The sequence below is a fragment of the Thalassophryne amazonica genome, chromosome 18 (genome assembly GCF_902500255.1).
Source record: "Thalassophryne amazonica chromosome 18, fThaAma1.1, whole genome shotgun sequence".
Taxonomy (NCBI): domain Eukaryota; kingdom Metazoa; phylum Chordata; class Actinopteri; order Batrachoidiformes; family Batrachoididae; genus Thalassophryne; species Thalassophryne amazonica.
In genome coordinates, this window is record NC_047120.1 from 48,181,740 (window position 1) to 48,203,418 (window position 21,679).

At 40.1% G+C, this 21,679-nt stretch overlaps 1 protein-coding gene across 1 annotated transcript in view; it reads left to right on the top strand.

Moving 5' to 3' along the window:
• nrg3b (neuregulin 3b) overlaps window positions 1–21,679 on the top strand; it is a 613,393-nt gene that overhangs the window by 124,394 nt on the left and 467,320 nt on the right.

Consider the following 21,679-nt stretch of genomic DNA (forward strand, 5'->3'; position numbering starts at 1 on the left):
TCATCATATTTTTGGAATGTTATTCCTATTGATGCCTAGCGTTAAACAAGTGTGACTCAATTCTTTTTATGATTTTTTTTTTTTTTTTTTTTTTTTTTCTGTTCCCACTTCTTAGTGTCTCACATTTTGGTAAGTCATAACTGTCTCGCACCTTTTGTGTATATTTTACTGAGCAACAGGCAATGGTGTGTTTGTGTGTGTACACATGCAGCAATCAAACAGCAACACGAAATGAAGGGAAAAAATGGAAAACAAAAACAAAAAAACATGAAAAGGAAAATCTACATGAGTGACGTTTACTGAAGACCGGATCACCCAAGAGTGTTAGAACTGATGTGAGAAGTTTCAGAATGCACCCAAAAGAAGCTAAAGGCGGAGCAGTGTTACGAGAGCCCTGCAGCAAGGCAGCATCCCTGAGGACAAAAGAATACCCAGCTGAGAAGACCACCAGAGGCGCGCAATAAGCACTCGCCTAGAGACATCCGCACACAACGACGCAGGAGGTAGTCTTAACCACAAAGCAGCATCCTGCGCCTCGGCCTGTTGGAGCTCCGCGTGGGCAAGCAAGCCGGCAGGAGAGAGGAAGGCACCAAACGTGTGTGAAAATCCTGCACAGGGGACAGACCAAACATAAAAAAGCCAACAACAGCCTGTGCTTGTTCATTGAGTGGGTAAAGATGCGACCTTTACATGTGCGGCTTTGAGGTACAATATAAACTTTGTTCAGACATCTGTATCGTGACCAAAGAATGCCAGTAAAGTGGGATTTAAAATGCCCCGCAGTATCACGGATTATTTAGGCCACATTTTGGCTATGTGATAGTCAATGGCAGTTCAAGTAGAGGACCATGCTTGGCACTGCACCCTTCAACAGCTAGCTTGTAGAGGTGCCACAGTATTAGGGAATAAAAAACAGTTATGATATTCACATCTGCCAATATATACATAAAAATGGCAGTGATTACGAATATTTCCTTGTCAGACCCACCCGAAGACGGACATTCTTGCTTCTTCTTCTTTTGAGTTTACTAGCGGATTGCAACTCAACAGGGTGCATTACTGCCACCTACTGCCGCGGAGGTGTTCATGAACCAAGACATTGTTTGAAAAGTGCAATTTTCCGTTCAAAAACATGTTTGTGAACCGATTTGTTCGTAAAGAGAGCCGTTCGAAAACTGAGGTTCCACCGTGCCTTATATCGATTCAGGGGGATGGTGTATTGATGTTGTCATATCTTTTACTCTAGATTTGATTTGTGCATCAGTTAATAGTTGCACCCCAACTAATCAGGTGATTTTATACAACTCCTGTACACCCTGGTCCCCAGTTGGCACTCAGATTTCATGCCACATAAATAGCAGTGTGAAGTTGGACACAGCTTACAACCCCTGGCAAAAATTATGGAATCACCGGCCTCGGAGGATGTTGATTCAGTTGTTTAATTTTGTAGAAAAAAAGCAGATCACAGACATGACACAAAACTAAAGTCATTTCAAATGGCAACTTTCTGGCTTTAAGAAACACTATAAGAAATCAGGAAAAAAAATAATTGTGGCAGTCAGTAACGGTTACTTTTTTAGACCAAGCAGAGGGAAAAAAAAAATATGGAATCACTCAATTCTGAGGAATAAATTATGGAATCACCCTGTAAATTTTCATCCCCAAAACTAACACGTGCATCAAATCAGATCTGCTCGTTAATCTGCATCTAAAAAGGAGTGATCACACCTTGGAGAGCTGTTGCACCAAGTTGACTGACATGAATCATGGCTCCAACACGAGAGATGTCAATTGAAACAAAGGAGAGGATTATCAAACTCTTAAAAGAGGGTAAATCATCACGCAATGTTGCAAAAGATGTTGGTTGTTCACAGTCAGCTGTGTCTAAACTCTGGACCAAATACAAACAACATGGGAAGGTTGTTAAAGGCAAACATACTGGTAGACCAAGGAAGACATCAAAGCGTCAAGACAGAAAACTTAAAGCAATATGTCTCAAAAATCGAAAATGCACAAAAAAACAAAAACAAATGAGGAACGAATGGGAGGAAACTGGAGTCAACGTCTGTGACCGAACTGTAAGAAACCGCCTAAAGGAAATGGGATTTACATACAGAAAAGCTAAACGAAAGCCATCATTAACACCTAAACAGAAAAAAACAAGGTTACAATGGGCTAAGGAAAAGCAATCGTGGACTGTTGATGACTGGATGAAAGTCATATTCAGTGATGAATCTCGAATCTGCATTGGGCAAGGTGATGATGCTGGAACTTTTGTTTGGTGCCGTTCCAATGAGATTTATAAAGATGACTGCCTGAAGAGAACATGTAAATTTCCACAGTCATTGATGATATGGGGCTGCATGTCAGGTAAAGGCACTGGGGAGATGGCTGTCATTACATCATCAATAAATGCACAAGTTTACGTTGATATTTTGGACACTTTTCTTATCCCATCAATTGGAAGGATGTTTGGGGATGATGAAATCATTTTTCAAGATGATAATGCATCTTGCCATAGAGCAAAAACTGTGAAAATATTCCTTGCAAAAAGACACACAGGATCAATGTCATGGCCTGCAAATAGTCCAGATCTTAATCCAATTGAAAATCTTTGGTGGAAGTTGAAGAAAATGGTCCATGACAAGGCTCCAACCTGCAAAGCTGATCTGGCAACAGCAATCAGAGAAAGTTGGAGCCAGAACCATTACTGACTGCCACAATTGTTTTTCCTGATTTCTTATAGTGTTTCTTAAAGCCAGAAAGTTGCCATTTGAAATGACTTTAGTTTTGTGTCATGTCTGTGATCTGCTTTTTTTCTACAAAATTAAACAACTGAATGAACATCCTCCGAGGCCGGTGATTCCATAATTTTTGCCAGGGGTTGTAAAAGTATTGGCAATATGTGCTGTAGACTGATGTGCTTCCATACATCGTCAAGATAGGGCCCGGTGACTGAGCCACTTTCCATATGAGATAGTTACCAAGCTTTTTCTCAATTACCAAAAAATTACTCTGCCATATGTGGATGTTGCAGCAAAACCCTGAAGTGTAGCATTTTCTCAGAGTAGCTAAACTGGACTCTTATTTCTCCAGGCCAAGAGACAAGAGTCAATCTAAAGTAATCAGAAAATGTCACGTCCTCCTTTTGCCTGTGGACAAACCTGAATGAAGTTTTGGTTGGTCTGCGCATCATTTGTCACCAAAGGACTGCGGGGGGGGGGACAGCACCTCTTTGGATTTCTTCAAAGATCACACACTGGTTTATAATCAAATTGATTATTTGTTATTGATAATGTTGCTATATTAATTAATTATTTGTTCAATCTGTAAAAATTATGAAATGCAAAATAATTGCATTTTACAACTTTACAGACCTTCCCTAGAGTGATGTGGAATTGCTTATTTTGTCCAGACAACAGTACTAAATCTAAAGGGGCTCAATTCATAACCATAATAATAAAATGTACAAAATCAAAAGCTACATATTTAATATCTGAGAAGTTGGAACCAGTCAGTGTTAGAAATAATATTTATAAGTGACTTAATAAGCAATTAGCAAAATAGAAAACATTTGACTGTGAGCATGTAGGTTGTGTGTGCATGTGTGCATGCAAGCGTACATGCATCTAAAGCAAATTAGAATATTCTGAAAAATGTCATTATTTTTGTTGGTTATTTTCAAAAGTGAATATTGTATAAATTATAGGCTCTTATATGTTTCAAGCATTTTTTTGTCATTTAAATTTGGATAATTAAGGTCTTTAACTCATCTCCGTATAATATAGAGTTGCATCAGGAAGGGCATCCGGTGTAAAACTTGTGCCAAATCAACATAGAGCGCCACCTCAGATCTGCTGTCATTATCTCTAGTGAAAACAAGGGAGCAGCAGAAGGGACTTACCAGCTCAGCTATATTGTAGGACCTTGTGTCTCTCGTCTTCATCTTGACAATACCCTGTAGATTCTCTGTGGAGTTCAGGACAGGCGAGTTGGCTGTCTAGTCGAGTACAGTAATGTTATATTTGATATAAACATATGGGCATGGGATTATTTTGGGAAACCTTTGTCAAGCACTAATATACAGAGTTGCATTCACAAATGCAACTTAGTACTTTGTTAACCTTGTCCAGAAGCGATGTTGATGTCTCTGGGCTGGGAGACATACGAGGGTCCAACCCTCGTATGGTTGGACCCTCGTATAGTGGAATTGTGTGTTGTGGTCAGACAAATCAGTATTCAAGATCTTTTATGGAAGAAATGGACACCCTATGCTCCAGACCAAACACCAAAAGTACCAGCCAGACTGGTATCAGCAACAAGTCCAAAAGCCAGGGTCCGTCATGGTGTGAGGTTGTGTCAGTGCGTTTGACAAAAGTCATTTACACTTCTGTGATGGTGCCATTGATGCAGAAAAGTACACTGAGCTTCTCAAGCAACATAGAGTATGCTGCCTTCAAGATGACAAAGGCATGGCTGCAGAAGCAGAAGGGATGGATACTGGATTGGCCTGTCTGCAGTTGTAACCTGTCCCCAATAGAGAATGTGTGGAGAATTTTGAAGAACAAATAATGCAACAACGACCCAATTTTTACTGTGCACCTTAAGATGTGTTTGGAGGAAGAATGGGACCAAATAAGACTTTAAATGTTTCATCGCTTGGTATCCTTATTGCCATAATGTCTTCAGTGTTGTGAGAAGGAACGCCAACATTATAAAGTGGTCAATGCTTTAGCGTCCTTTGCCAACCTTACACTGATTTGTGGTTGTATGTAAATGGTTGAAGGGTTTTCATACATAATTTCAGGCTAATATAGGCATCCAAGTGTCTTAAAAGCAGGTATGAATGTTTGTAACCAAAAATATACCCTGTATGCATTGAGGCGACACATCTAAAAAATACCTGATTTTCAGGCATCAAGCTGTTTTGGCACCTGTTAATTGAAATGGAAAGAAGCGTAGGAGCGTAGTGGGCGTGTCTCATAGAACACACAGGAGCAACTATAAAATTGCAGGATTTTAAGGATGTTTAACATAAAACCCAAATTACATTTACAACTGTGAAAGGTGGAATAAAAGCAGAATTTGCTCAATACGTCTCCTTTACGGCGCAATATTGGACAACTGAGTCATCTCTTGAAAGCTTTTTCATTACAAGTGAGCCACTCCGAGCCAGTCGTGTTGGACAAATCTTTAATCAGGTGCTGAAGTTGTCTGATGAAAAGGAGTCGCTGCCATTCAGGCTGGAATACGACCTGCTGCATATGTATGAGGGAGCAGTGGACACTGGAAGCCCCAAAGTAGCACATTTATCAATGCAAGATATACCAACCTCAACCCACAGGGCTCTCTTGTTTTTTTTTTTTTTGACAATGACTCTTATTCCTCTTATACTTTGGGTTATTCTGATTTTTCAATTGATTACGTTGCTGCCTCGAGTGTCCTCTTGAGAGGTCGTAATGGCAGAAGGTCAGAAAGAGTTCAACACTTGCAGATTTATCAAGTGGGACACAATTGATGGGGCTTGAATGTTTTGATGCTGTGCACCACAAATAGATTCTCTAGTGCCCTCTGGACATATTGACAAGATACTTGATTATGACGTTCAGTATGCTCGCAGTATTCAAGTTTTTTGGTTGAGACAGAAAGCTCACAGTACATCATTTGCAAGAGAACGGTAAGTAAAACCCTTCGTCTGCGCCCTTGTATTCACTCCAGGTCGCCACAGCAGATCCAAGGTGGGTCCGATTTGGTGCAAGTTTTACACCAGATGCCCTTCGTGATGCAATTCCACAATACATTACAGAAATGTGGGGTGGGGTTTGAACTGGGAACCTTCCGCGTTGAAACCAAGAGCACTAACCACTTGGCCACCACCCCTGCTACCCATTTGTGAGAGAACGATAAATGTTATTATGTGCTGTTGTTATGGCTAAGGGCTTTTATTTTGTCTTCAAAGCCTATGTAGAACAGGACGCTTCATGGGATGAGGGGTTGGGCTGCCAATATGGAGACTTGGGTTCGATTCCTGGTCAATGTCTTGGACAAGAAATATCATCTGTGTTGTACATCCACCTCCAAATGTGTTCTGGCCTTGACAGGTATCTTATTAAGGGGAGGCCGTGCACTCATCTGCATCAGGCTTTGTAATTTGGGGATACCCACCGGCACCAATGGGCCTCAGGGTCTGTATGGGTCTTACTACTTCAAACCCTAAAATCCTGCATCAATAGACTGGCTTCACAATTCAGTGCACCACCTAATATTTGGTTGAGACGGACTAAAATACAAAGAGCATCATGGGAAATTGTCAGTATTAGAAACCGTGACATCTTTACAACCCACGCTAATGTGGAGCTCGACACCCAAAGTGCCTCGCTACCGGCGCACTGCATTGTGAAACAGCTCAGTTGAGCACTGTGAATTTTGCAGATAAACAAACTCTACTAGTCCCAGAGGTGGGATGAAGTCACTGCCATGTCCCAAGTCAAGTCTCAAGTCAGCTTGCAAACAGTTGGTGGTCATTATGACTTGAGACTTGACTTGGGACTTGCTGATTCATGACTTGAGTGACTTGATGGTGACTTCATCCCACCTCTGACTAGTCCCTCTCCAAACTAGTGGTAAAAAAAAAAAAGCATCAATAGAGAATAGTGTTAAAAATTATCATTGCATGTTGATAACTGATACTCTCGAGTACACTTTTACTTTGGTAGTGGAAAATAATTTTGTCAACATAAGGGGGCAGTGTACACAATGTGTCAACTACGTGAATACAATTTGACACTGCATTTGGACAGCCTTTTTTTCCAACCCTAATTGTCCTCTCAGTATCCTGAACACGTTTTTTAAATCTGTTCATTAAGAAATTCTTGCAACCTACTTTGGCAATCAGGTAAGTGCATTTCCCCCCTAATATACGTAAGGATTAAACAACTCGAAGCCGTGCATTATACCGTTTGAATGCACGACGCAGAGTCTAAAACACCACGACGCGAAGCGGAGTGGTGAAGTGCATTCAAACCATATAATGCACGAAGGTGCATTCAAACCATATAATGCACGGCTTCGAGTTGTTTAATCCGCTTATACCATGGTCCCACACAGTTAGCTAACACACAAATATTTATTTAACAGAACTTGATAAAAATGTGTGAGTATTTGGGACTATTTTATACCAGTCTCAATATATTTTGTCTCCGATGCGCTTACCGTGTCTGCGGGCTCGCGCCGCAGTGGGCCACTCACACCTTCCTCTCTCTGCTGTGTCGAGTAGGTCCTTTGGCAACGGGTCCAGAAACTACGCTCGCTGTTTTGATGTGGAGCCCGCAAGGATAGAACCGTTCTCTTCTTCTTTCCCGTCTTCAATCTTGTCCGGTTCGTCTGATGTTAAATCTTTATGCCGTTGCTTTTACTATTTTTCTCGTTTGCTCTCCTCCTCTTTCCATTCCTCAAACATTTTATTTTGGCCAAAAATATTAAAATTCACTTGGAAATCCATGTTTTATCTCGTTTCTGTCATTCACCTGTCAAAACACAGCTGATCTGCGCCAACTGATTTGCGCAATGCCATGGTGACGACCAGAGCGGAGTGATTATAACAGTGACTTAACTTGCCGAACTACGTGTGCGTATACACGAAAATAATGCACGCCAATTAGACATGGAATTCTCACTGACCATGGTATAACAGCTTTTATCAACTCTACCTACACTTTGGAACTTCAGTTTCTTCACTGCTGTCACATCGTACAGTGTAAAAAGCAAAAAAAAAAAACCCTAACATTAACATTGAACAAACAGTATATAGTAAACAATGGAATAAAACCAAGATCGTACACTATAAATAACAATGTCACAAAATAAAATGGGTTTCCCCCCGCTCGTAATCCATCTAAGTTAGAACTGACATGTTTACTATTAACCAACTAACATACTTTTTTCTTCAAAATTGCAACTTTGCAAAAAGGTTGCATAAAAACTTCCATGAATCAATGTTTTTGATTTGTATTCCTCTACAGCACTGTGGGGGAAAAAAAACTTAGTGAACCATATTGATCTTGCATAGTTTGTTTCACTGTTTGAAAGATACAAGTTGTCTTGTTGAGAATGTGTGCAGCTACATTGTTTTAAAAGGAAGGAAATCCAATAAAATTCTCTCAGGTCACTTTTTCAAAGTGGATATGTTAAATTTAACATCCCAGTCTGTATTCACAATTCTAATGCAAGCGTTTGGCAGAAGTTTTGTTAACGTTTGTGCAGCCTGAGACATCATATTTTGCTCTTGTGTAGTGCTGCAAATGTCTTTTTATATTTTGTGTGCATGGATATGTATGTTTTATATGCTATATATTTATATAAGACTTTCTAAAGCAATTAATTGATGGAAAGTGGTGAAGCCATGTGCTGAAAATGAATCGATTGGTGTTGTGGCTATTACACCGTGTCAAGGGTAAGTACTACCCGGAGACAAAAATTCTCTTCTCAGTTACATATTTAGAAAAAAAAGGTTTGCTTATAAAATTAGAGGCCAATCAAAGAGTGCAAACCTCTACCAAGACCTGTTTTTCTCTAAGTAGGCACTAGTACTCATAGGCATGAAATCACTAAGGGCTCTGACACATAGGTATGTTAAGCATAGCATTGATAAGGATGTGGTTACCTTGTGTATGATTGAATATTTTGGTAAGCGCCATTCAATGCCTAAAGAAAATCCAGCAAATGACCCCAGTGAGGCTTATCTGGACCTGAATGATAGTGAATTGCCAGTGAAATTTTAGAATCCACCTATGTGTGCCAAGTTTCAGCCAGATGTTGTGCAAAATCAAATCCCTTGACCTTGATGCTAATGACGTTGATCTTTGCCAAAAGTAAGCCTTTAAATTCACTTCCAGGGTCTGCCTTGATCCACACACTAAGTTTGGTCCTTACACAAAGGACCTGATAAGAGTAGGACAACAAACAAAAAAGACATGACCTTGAAGTCATGTTGAAAATCAAATTCCATGACCCCAGTGACCTTGCCCTTTATCAGAATGAACCCTTTATTGGGTTATTCTGAGGTCTACCTTTGCCTACATACCATTTTCTTGGCATAAATCTGCAAACATGCCTGGCAGGAGTGGGATAACAAAGGGAAAGACATGACCGTGCCTTTGACCCCAGTGACCAATGACCTTTTACAAAGTTACTTGGGCAATTTGTGGACCTTCCAAAAATATGTGTTTGACAAGCGTTGGCCGAAGGACCTGTGAGGAGTAGGTCGAGAAACAAACATACGAGCGTACATACCCCAGATTTTTGACACCAAGTGACCTTAATCTTTGCAAAAACTACCCATTTAAGGGCAATTAAAGGGTTCATCTTCATCCACATTGCAAATTGTAGTATGATGAACCATCTTTAAGTGCAGTGGGTGGGGGTGGGGCGGGTATTTCACCAAGGTCCTTATAATAAATATGAATTAAAAATTATCCCGGATGTGCATCTGCCACAAAACCTAATTAGCTCCTCCTTGATCCAAGGCCTCGATCTCCATCAAATTTGATTCCAATCTGATTACACGTTCTTGAGATATGCTGCTGACAAATGGCAGCGATCACATGGCCTCTTTAAAACTAAACAAAATAAAAAAAAATCCACTGATTGCTCGAATTTCACTTGATTGCACATCTTGGGGAGGGAAAAAAACAAACAAAAATACCAACTCAGCCTCGCTGCCGTCATGAGCTCTCCAGGAAAACTTCAAGGAACAAAGAGTGAATGTTCTTTCAGGGCTAAGCAGAGGGAAGCGTCGCTGACAGGCTGGCGATGTGGTTTTTCGATGTGTCAGACACACATCACAGAAATATAGAAGAAGCCAATAAAATGTAAACATCCTGTTTTTTACAGCAGAAGAGCAAAGGGAATAGCAGGAAGTCGGGATAGAAGGAAGGATTTGACAGTTTGGATTTTGTTTCCTGAGTACATTTGCTAATGTTTCTGTATTTCATGAAATAGAACAGTATGGGATGAAACCATCAGGCTGATCAGCGCCTGTGTAAACATGGCAACAGTACGGCATCTCTGTGTTCAGGCGTGTTGTCCCAGTGTCACTGCTGCTGGGGTTAAAGCCGACTGACGTGCTGAGGCTGTAGAATAGCCAGCAGCTGTTGGTGGGAGGACCTGAGGGCTTGAGCGGCGCCGCTAGGTGCTTGTGGTCTGCTGTGGGGGAGTTTGGAATTGTTACATACAGAGGTGTGAAGACAAACACAATGTGAGAATGTGGAGCCAGTAGCAGTGTGCATCTCTTTATTATATATGAGAAAAAAAAATACAAACGTACACAGGCTACGATACCATTCAGGAATTATGCTTTTTTTTGAATGATTGAGTGATCTGATGTGATTCAGTACAATTCTTTAATATTAACATTCATTTACCATCATCAGCTATAAGTGGCATTACTTCAGTTGTATATTTAATAAATTAAAAAAAACAGGGACCTTCTTCTAGCGTCGACGTTTGACCTTTTTTGAGAGCCAATTTTTAATGTTAAAATCGATACATCAGCACGTTCAGAATCATTTAGAATGATTCTGCAGCCTGTCGTTCGATGTAGTTGTGTCTGTTACTTAAAAATTGATTTTCCATTCATATTCATTAATTGTTACAGTTACACAAAGTACATAGTAGAGAAGCTTGAATCTTCGACTGGACTGGGTTGCTTGACGCGAGGACATTTCGCTACAAATCGCAGAAGCTTCCTCAGCTAAAATTCTTGCTCTGGTAGTCTGACTTCTGTCTTGACTCTTGTAGAGAAGAACAAACAGAAGCCCCAAAAGCTGGAGTTTTAAACCTAACCAGAACCCTCCTACCGAGAGGCAAACTGCTTTTGGCTAGTGACTAAACAATTGCTTTAATTAGCACCTATTGTGCTCTAGTTAGCAAGCGTGTCTCAGACCGGGGAGGGGGTCTGAGACACACTTTGTCCCCTGTTTACAATAGGGTACTCAGGTCAAAGCAGTTTCAGTCTTTTGTTCACGGTAATGAGTCATTCACGTCATTAGGAGACTTGTCAGGAGAGGCGTCAGTCCCATTGTTAGCAGGACAGCTACCCTGTCATTAGGAGGGTGCGAACTAAAGCACAATAGGTGCTAATTAAAGTAGCAATTGTTTAGTCACTAGCCAATAGCAGTCTGTCTCTCGGTAAGAGGGGTCTGGTTAGGTTTAAAACTCCAGCTTTTGTTGGCTTCTGTTTGTTCTTCTCTACAAGAGTCAAGACAGAAGTCAGACTACCAGAGCAAGAATTTTAGCTGAGGAAGCTTCTGCGATTTGAAGCGAAACGTCCTCGCGTCAAGCAGTCCACTCGAAGAGTCAAGCTTCTCTACTATGGAAACCACCTGGACAACTGAGAGCCTTCACAGAAATACACAAAGTACAGATTGATTGTCTCTGCACTGAAAGGTGCTGAACATCTGCATGTCTTTGCACAGCCCCATTCCACTATGTTATATTTATTTGACAGTGAACATAGTTTTGCCTATTGTCTATTTTCCTTTTCTTTTTATTGTTGTTTATGCACCAATGACACCAGATCAAATTCCTTGTATGTGAGAACTTGGCAGTAAATTTGATTCTGATAAATTACATTACATAGATTGCATTACAATCTATGTCTAATTATTAGGAAAATTGCAATTGCCTGGAGGAAACTGGGCTTTGGAAAATGGCTTTGATGCACCACAAAGCAACTTTGTTTTGCTTACTGTATGTAATATCTGATCAACATGTCTACCCCCTGCTGGATGGTGAGAGAATGCTGCCTTGATGATGGATTAGGAGCAGGTTTGGTTGTCTGTGAGAGAGACAGACTATTTCCATGCTGAAATGTATTCTGTGATTGTTTCACAGCAGTTGCGTTCTAAAACTCACATAATATGGTCTTAATTACACACAATCCAGCAGAAAGGATTTTGTGTGAATTTAGCCACGAAAGATTGAGATACAGAATGAATGTCCTAAATCAGTGAAAGAAATCATAATTTTTTATCAGCAGTTACCATATTTTTCATTGTATAAGTCACACCTGTCAAAAAAGCCCCTTGAAGAGGGGAAAACATATTTAACTTGCCCCAGAGTATAAGTCACACCTGTTTCTGTGTTATGAGCTCTTTAGTTTGGGATTTTTGTGTGTTAGTGTATTTTTGTTATTACTGGCATTTATTAATTTGTTATTGGAGTTTATTTTGTTTTGTGCTTTGATTCCTGGGGAAGTAATTTATAAACATTCATGATAATTACTATTATTAATAACAAACTTGTTAATTTTCAGTGTATAAGTTGCACCCAATTAGTAAAAAAGAAAAAAAAAAGCATGACTTGTACCCCGGAAAATTCAGTATATTCTAAAGTTCAGAAAGATTGAGGAAGCAGACACTTCTTCCTTCCCTCGTTGTTTCTCTCAACATTAAAACTACGTGTAGTTTGAAATTACCTTCATTACCAAAACCTAGATCTGTGACCACCAATGCAAAACTGTAGGAAAATGGTCATACTTTTTTAATAAGCAGTGATCTTCTTTGTAGCCGTGTGGCCCAGGCTTTGGAAATTAGACATTTATAAATGGCATTTTCCGTAATCAAAATAAAGTTGCATCACAGTTCACCAACTTTTAATCAGCTTGTTCTCATTGCATGCCCATTTTATTTGAAAGGCTGCAAGTTGATGCCACTTATTATTTTTGAGTTATCATGTTAAACTGGAAACGGTGGACTTTTCCGTATATCTATTCATTCACTGCATTTTGAAAGATACTTTCTGAATTTGGACTGAATTTGATCTGTCACTGTGCTGGCATGTGGAATGACATGGACAAGGCTCTTGTCAAGGTCAGAGGCTGATGCAGTACAACCATATTCTTATTGATTTGTGTTATATTCGGTGGGGGGCTTTTGAAGACTCTGGCACCTTCTGATCTGTGCGGGCTCCTGTTAAGGCTCATATGCTGCTACAAATCAAATTATTCTCACAAGACAATTTTTTTTTTTAAACAAACATTACTTTATTCATTCTTTGTATTAAATTTCACATTAGAAATTAATAAATATTTTATGCTCCCATTTTAACCAGTGTTTTCATGGGGACCCAATTTGACCAAAAGTTTTTAAGGCAAATAAATTACAGCATGAATTTTCCTCTGTGTACTTTAATTATCCACGTGTTCTCTTAATGTCCTGCAGCACATGCAACTCCAATCCTTGTTTGGCCTCACGCAATGAGATCGTGCACAGCAGCAGGAACCAAATGTTGTGACTCAAGCTTAGCAGAAATAAGCAGCGCTTTTCAGACGTAATTGAATGAAATGAAAAGCTGCCAAGCGGCAGATCCTTGAAATCAGTGTGGCGTGATCGAGAGCGAGGACGGAATCTTCTGAGCGCAGCTGGAGTCTTGGGATGTTTGAAGCCGGCGGTTGCAGCGCTCCTTGATGAACCTGTGTTCCTGGATTTGTGGTGGCATTTGTAGATTTGTGTCATGTCTGACTGTTATCAAATAATTACTGTGGGGTGGATGCATTTTCTTTTTTTCTATTCTATTTCCTCTTTGAGTTATGTTTGCATGGGACATCCCTTGCATGAATGTATGTAGTTGAGTCGTTAAGGTGGCCCCATCCAGCGCGTATTAATTACAGCACAGCTAGTCCTGACACACTTGACTGCACACCGATGGCTGACCAGGATGTGGTTACTGGGCATGCATGCTTGGCAGCGATGTATAGAAACAGCATGTGCATTCAGCAAGTGTGCAGCCTGAACATTTATTCATTATGCAAAAAAGACTAGTGAACACGCAGTGCCTAGGCCCACCTACGTGGCTGTGAATCATTTAATATCACAGGGTTTCTACTGTGCGAATGAGCAAAATGTGAAAGAACATGTGAACGACACAGTGCATGGCAAAAATAAAAACCCGTCACAGTTTGCATATACTTAATGCTAGTGGTGGGCACAGCTAACCGAAAAGTTAGCTACGATAATCATTAAACCTCTAACTGAAAAGCTAACTTTTATAATGCTAACCGATAAGCCGCTAAAAAATTTAGGGGAAGTTACCACTAACAGCTAACTTTTAGTATTGAGTATAGTACACTCGCGGTCGGCTACTGATAAGCCAGTTTTGATTTTAAGCACTGCAGGGGCTGCTGGGTAATTTCAGAGGCGACCACAAACACAAAACGAACACATGAAAAATAAATAAATAAAAAATAAAACCCCAAACACTGTCGTCATCTTTATCAAAAGCAGTAAATCACAGTATTAGAAGTCACAGTTTATCTCTGTATTATATATTTATAAACCATTAACGGATATATGGCTAACCCGTATTGCATTCACAAACACAAAAGAAATGCACAAAAAAATAAATAAAAATACTGACTTTTGAACTGCTTACATACTGTTTTTGCCCACAGTGTAACTGCTTGTCTTCCCACCAACGCTTGTGTGCTTTGACCTGTGAACCAGAAGTGTTAGCATTCATAAACAGCAACTAACATGTATGATTTTATGGTTTGCAGATGTTTTTGACCGCTAAATTTACTCACTTTACTAGCAAAAAAAAAAAAAATGTTGGCGGAAAATGCAAAGGAGAAAAAAAAAATTGTGACTGACAATGGCATAATGTAATCTGAAACCTCACCACTAGATGGCACAAAATCCTACACACTGTAGCTTTAATGAAGCTCATTAACGCATTGAAACTGGTTGTCCTGCTGAGCTTTGTACAGGATTGTTTTTAAATCATTGCCAGATAAACCTGCTAGATGCTGTGAAGGCAAATAAATAAATAAAATTCTTGATTACAAGTACTCCAGGAACAGTAGCAATACAACACCATTTGTGTGCACGGGCCTTTAGTTATGTTTGAGATATATCACAAGAGCGTACTCGCCCCCCGCGCCTCCATTGGGCCTGCATTGATCCCAACGATGCCTTGCAGTGCATAAATCATACTAGATGATCACAGTCAATTCATCAGTGCTTGAACAGTACATCTCAGGTATTACATCTTCTTAGATGTTATTTCTTCAGGCCGCCAAACTCCATATTTTACTGGCAAGGTTAACTGCAGAGAACTAAAGTGCTGAGATGTCTTATGATGTAGCCACAGCTTGCAATAGCCAAACATTACCACATGCAGGCCTCAGTATTCCCATTGGTCCTATTATCTATGGCAGTACAACCTGCTGTTGTGCTCCATTAAAAATAAACGACTAAATTAAAAAAAATTACTAATGTTCTTATTAATGCAGCAAGTTTTCCAGAAAAGATGTGGAAAAAGATGTGGATGTTGAAGAAAGATGTGCAGCATGGGCTGTTTTCAGTATAGCGACATATAGCGATGGGGGATTTTAACAGTCACAGTTAGTCTACAACCATATTCTCACATATATGTTTCAACATATTATACTCTATTTTCTGGGTTAAAGTACTGTGATTAACATTCTGAAGCAACTCTTATATGAAAAAAAAAATACTACATTGTCATCCCTGGCCACAAGATGTCACCATCTACATGCTTGACAAGCTGCACCTGTATACTGATTGAGGTACTGTGATTCAGCTTTGGAGAAGAAGAGTATGGTTATTGTCTTAGAGAATAAGTAAATTTAAGAAATCATGTTCTCAAACTGAAAGACGATGTTCTGGATTAAAAAGAGGGGAGGGAATATAACATTTATACAATGTAGCACAACACTTGTTTGAACTGCATGAGACAACAAGAATGGCATCTTGGTTATCATGGTTATTTTTTACAAGGTTTTTTTGTGTTATAAATGAATAATGTGCTGAGTTTCAAACCTTTAATTACATTGCACCTTTACCTCAGCTATGATTGTCGACTCAGTGGTGACCAGAAGCTGTTTAGCCACATTTTGTACCTCTTACAGTAACATTAATTAGCTCATTATCTTCTGCTTGCTAAAGCGAAGGTTGCGTTATACATAAATAATGTGAGAATTAAAATTCTTTAGCTTCTTATTGCAGGAAGCAGTAGTACCACATTTCAGAAATAAATGCAATTTATTGACCGGTGCAACTTATATGTTTTTTCATCTTCGTGATCCATTTTCAGACAGGTGGGAATTATACTTAATTACAGTGTAGTCTGGAAAACATTGTATTTAAATGAAACATTAAATATCCTGAAAAGCATTACCCAGTATATTTGTTACTAAAAAGGTCTAATAGCGATTCATTGAAAGCATTTTGTGTTTAATTTTTAGGATTTGAAAAACATTCAGATGTATTACTGGACATGTCGCATCATCCAAAATATGTGTCCCATATGCAGTAAATTATAAAGTTCAATGTTCTCGGTGTGTTGCTTCTCTATAAATACAAGCCCAGAATGTCAGCACATCTTTGTGCATTTTGTTCCTTTCCTCATCTTTCTTTCTCCACTCATCACCCATCTACACACGAAATCCACCCACTTAGACTGCTGCTTCCCATGCACATGCATTGTGCACGGCACACCCTGCACAGCGGCTACCGACCGCACCGCCTGTGACGGTGAGAAACAGAGTGGTGATGAGCAACTCCTGTAAATACGAGGCACATTTTGTCCACACGCTGGAGGCAGACATTGAGGCTGTCTCATAAATTGTTAAGATGGCTCGAGGTGAGTAAATTAGGCTCTAGACTTGTTACATGCTTTGTAGAGGAGCCGGGCCTAGACAGCCCCTGGAGCAAGCTAGAGCTGTAAACAAGCCATTACCGCCACGCCACAGTGCAGAGCTGTCCCAGATGCTCCGGGTGCTCGGCCTCTTCGATTCCTGCTTGCTTTCTGGCTCCCACTCATCGTGAAAGTCCCCCCCCATCCCAAAAGCGCGCATCTCTGCAAAAGTCTCTCTCAGCCCCTGTGACCAATGGCGGCTCTATAGGGTTCACCAGGACTGCAAAAACAAGCATTTTTAACACAAATTTCTACTACTTACATGTTGAATGTAACCATAAAAATAATAGTCACACCCTCTGTGATGTCACCCAATAGGTTTTTCTACATGTCGCCATCCAGAATCCGCCGAGCTCCCAGCCAACCCGTTAATGGATAAAAGGGCAGAGCGTATGTAAGACCACCATGACCTGGATGGGACAATAGGGCAGCGCGGTCTCGTTTGAACCCCTACGGGATTTGACCACGTCTGGGAACAGCCGGCATGAACATGGCAGAGAACCCCTTGGCAGAGTGTGGGAGTTTCAGCACAAACCATTCAGCCCGGCTCCGTAAACTTACTCGCTGTCACCTAGCGGCCCTGCCAGTTTAAAATGGTTTCCGCTAAAATCTCCATCCTCCAAATGGTTTGTGCTGACACTCCCACACGCCGCCCGGGGATTATTCTTTCCCCACAAACAGCGACAGTTCTAATGGGAAAATGGAGTACTGTTTTGTTTTCGGGTGCAATCACAGACGCAGTCGCAAAGAGTGCAGAGTTTTTTTTTTTTTCTTTCAGCTCCCAGTGTAAAAGGGAAGACGAGGCGAAGTCGTGTTGGTAAGTGTTGAAGGGAGCAGTCGTGTTGGTAAGTGTTAGCCTACACAGCTAACCAGAGTAGCTGCGTTTTCTTGCATGCACAACCGCCGTTTGTGCTCCAGGTCATAAACAAACCTCAACACATGTCCACTTTCCACTGCATTGTCACTTTGTTTGCATGTATTTTGCCCAAAAACTCAGAGCCCGGAAGTAGATAAATTACATCATAGACACTATGATGTGATTTCTCTACTTCTACTTATTTTACCCCTTTAGCGCCCGCCCTTAAACGAGACTGCACTGCCCAATAATTGAAGCTTGAAAACGTCCACCTGACTCGAAGATACCAAACTCGCTCAGGCTAACAACCTATAAACTGGGCGTGGTGACTGATTAACTCTTATTTTTCTGTTGTGGGCAGTGGCTTTAATAATAATGGGCTTGGGTGTGTGTATTAAAGGAATAGTTTGCACCATGTGTCATGCTTAGTTATCATGTTATGGAGTAACATATGTCACATGTCATAGAATCCAATGGACGTCGACCTTGTTTGACCTTTACTTTGGAGACAAAGCATTCAACACAGTCAAAACTATTTCATTTTTTAATCCTTTTATTTCAACCAATGATTTGCATCACTTTTTACCACAAGTGGACCAACTTTAACTTTTGACCCCTGTACAAACTGGAACTGACCTTTGTCACCATTTTTACTGTTTTTACCCCATAACTCGTGAACATTCAGTCATAGATAGTCCAAACTATACCTTTTTGGAATTGTTATGATCAGAAAAATTATGTAGAATAGTTTTCAACATGATTTGAGCATTTTAAATTTTTGACCCCTGTGTAATTCTTTATTGACCCCTGTAGCTCATTATAGACAGCTCCGGGAAGGCTCCATATCTGAAAATAAACATTGGTTAATTTACAATGTGTGCCAAATTTGATGCTTTTATCCAAGAATTCACAATTGTTTTACTGTGCCGCCCCACTAGTTCCCCTGCTTATGTAAAAGTAGATTATTCGATAGCTATTGATCATCTCTATTGCCTGCTGAGTGTGTAAAGACCAGCCCGGCCATTTCTTTAATGCATTTGTAGCTTTGCATTTATTTTAGTGTCCGTCTCAGTGCATATGTAGATAATAGTGGCATAATTTGCATATTTGTAATGAAGTCGCTTACAGAAAACGATCACTCGCTCATGAAACTATGCATCGAGTGTTACACAATTTCAAAGGATGACAAAGTGGTGGTCGTAAACACATTATAATGCAGCACACAACATAATAGGAACAGACAGATTTTTGCTTTGCTTTTATTTTAGAGCCCAGCACGTACAATATTACCATTGCAGAATGTCCTAACCTGTCCCAGTGTCTCTAAAACAGTCAGCACACTTTTTATGCAGAGTGGAAAAGTGCATCCAGCTGCAATCCAGGAATAGCAGAAAGGACTAAAATGTGATTTAGTCACCACCTGTGCAATGGAGAATAACTATAATCACTAGAAATGTGTGGGACAGTCATCATTTCTCATCACCAAAACCATTTTAAGGCTATGTGATGGTGACAGGAATGCAATCAGAAATGGCCTTTCAGAGAGAGAGGTGATGCAAAGTGCACGCCATTAACTAGCTGAATAATGACTGTGCACGCTCGGCTGCATGCCTCCTTTGTCTGATTAAATCGGGACACTTTAATTATACCAGCCATTGATTTAAAGACAGTTTATTACCTTATATATCAGAATCCAGCGTGACTTGGTCAGTAACCTAGCATAGCTAATTCTGGATTAGTTCCGCTTAGTTATTGAGAGTTCTCATTATAGTGACTTCCTTACAATCTGTAGTAGGATTGCAATTGCACTGTGAGCGGATTTATTTGCACCTGCTCAATCTGAACATCAGCCAGTCAAGTTAGCGTCATCAATTAAACTAGCTTAGCGCTCTGACTGCAAACACCAACAGCTACATTTATTCTTTTGTTGACTTCATCTGTGCGTGTATCCATCAGTCACACTTTCTTGTACGCCTGGAAAAACCCGCATGCCACAAGATGGCATTTCTACTGCAGTTGTCCATGATTGAAAAAAGTGTTAAAAACGGGATGAAATGGGTTAATCCAGCTTGACTCCTAACAGGCTGTTTTATAAAGTGCAGATCTGGCAACCCACCTCAAAACGAAAGTACTGACCAGCATCCTCAGCCAGAACCGCAACAAATGCTGTTTCAGTGTCAAATATTTACCCGGATGGAGCACAATCAAACGATTTTGCTTATTGGGATGAAAAATTTCGTCCTGATTTCAAAACTGTTGCCGATGATGGCCATAACTACTACGTATACGTAGTTAGTTCAAGACTGACAAAGACAGATCAGGAAGTTACTATGAGGTTTCAAAATGTGCCCTGATTTGCTATTTGGGATTAAACGGGAAGGAACGGCACTCTGTGGAGGCTCATAATGAAGCTTCGAAAACTTCTAATCTGCTAACTGAAAAGCTAACTGTGATAATGTGGCGATGCAAACTACAACTGCTAACCACTAACTTTTAACATATGACTTCAACAGTGGCTTTTTTTTTTTCTTGCCTGTTAAACCTTGAAAAAATGTTTGTTTTTTTTTGACTGTAAAAAAAAAAAATCATCTTTTTATTTAACGTTAACTAAATGTATGTTCTAAATGCTCTAAATGTTATTTCATTGTACCAACAATGACAATAAATTAAATTATTATTATTAGATTATTATTATTGTAGAGAAAGCTCATTGATCAGCTAATGGTTTTTCAAAGTTAACTGAAACACTCAAACACAAATGAAAACTTTAGTTTTGCTAATTAGCACTTAGCTGATTAGTTGAGCTGTTCCCACCATTGGTATTTAGCAATATCCATGATAAGGGTGTTGAATTGAATCATAAAGTGGATAGATTCCAAAAAGTGTTTCATCTTCCTGCAAATCTTGGCAGTCACGACTCTATGAAGAAACGGGTGTCAGGAAACCTTTTATTTAAAAATCTGATATTTCAGAATCTGCTGAAATTACTCTTTCGTCTCGTTTGATTTGTGCATGCAAATTGATTCCTCTGCACGTATCATCATCATAATCAGGATAAAATATCTCTGACATTTTATTGGAGGTACAGTGTGCTGGTGCGAGTCATAAGTCATGCAAATCAAACATAATGACTCAAGTTTTGGTTGCTTTTTTGATTTGAAGGTAATTTAGGATTTCTCAGTGTGTGTTTGTTCAGCTAAGGGGCAATGAGAAATGCATGTAGTACATTCATGTTTGGCAATTCAGAGTGCTGCCGCACACATTTTATTTCTTAGGCCATAAGCCAGCCTGTACAGGTACTGTGAGTGCTGGAAGGAGTGGGGACAGAATCTGAGTTTTTCCCCATTGGAAAACTGGCGTTCCTCAGGGATGTGTTCTGGCTCCTACACTGTTCCATGCTTGCATGGACTGAGTTTTGGGTCAGGTTGTGGCAACCAGCGACTTAGGTGCTGTTTTTTTGTGTGAAACAGTTTCCTGACCATGACTTTGTCGAAGATGCTGTGATCGTTTTAGAATCAATGGATGTCCTGATTGCAGAACTTGATAAGCTGAAAAAGGTGTGTCTGAATTTGTGATAGTCCTGGATCAAGTTGAAGAGCCAGGCTATCCACGATGTCCTCAACTCAACTGTCAGAAATGTATCTGTATGCGGCAAAACTGCAGACGTTATCTTGGCAGGGACATTTATCTCTCTGGGCCCTCGGTTTTTTTAGATGAAGAGACACCTGAGAAGAGCTTATGGAATCATGAGGTCTTCGGACAGAGGTGTTTGGCACTGCTGATATCTTTACAGGAGAATGACGTCGCAAGTCTTTAGGCCCCCGGCCTAGGACTTAATGCCTGTTTTTCCTGTCTTAATATTTGTTTGCAAGACTTGTACACTAACCAGTAATCTAAGCAGACAATTGAATGACTGGTACTAGGCCTCTTCAGCCATGCTGTACATTTCTTTTGGCATGATCCAGCACACAGTGCCTCAGTGTTGTGGACTCTAACGGCTTAAGAAGGCCAAGGGGATGTCTAAGTTTTGGCAGATAGGTGGTTACTTTTGAGTGGTGTGGATGAACCAGTTGTCTGCCTGAGTGGTTGCCATCCAGGAACCAAACA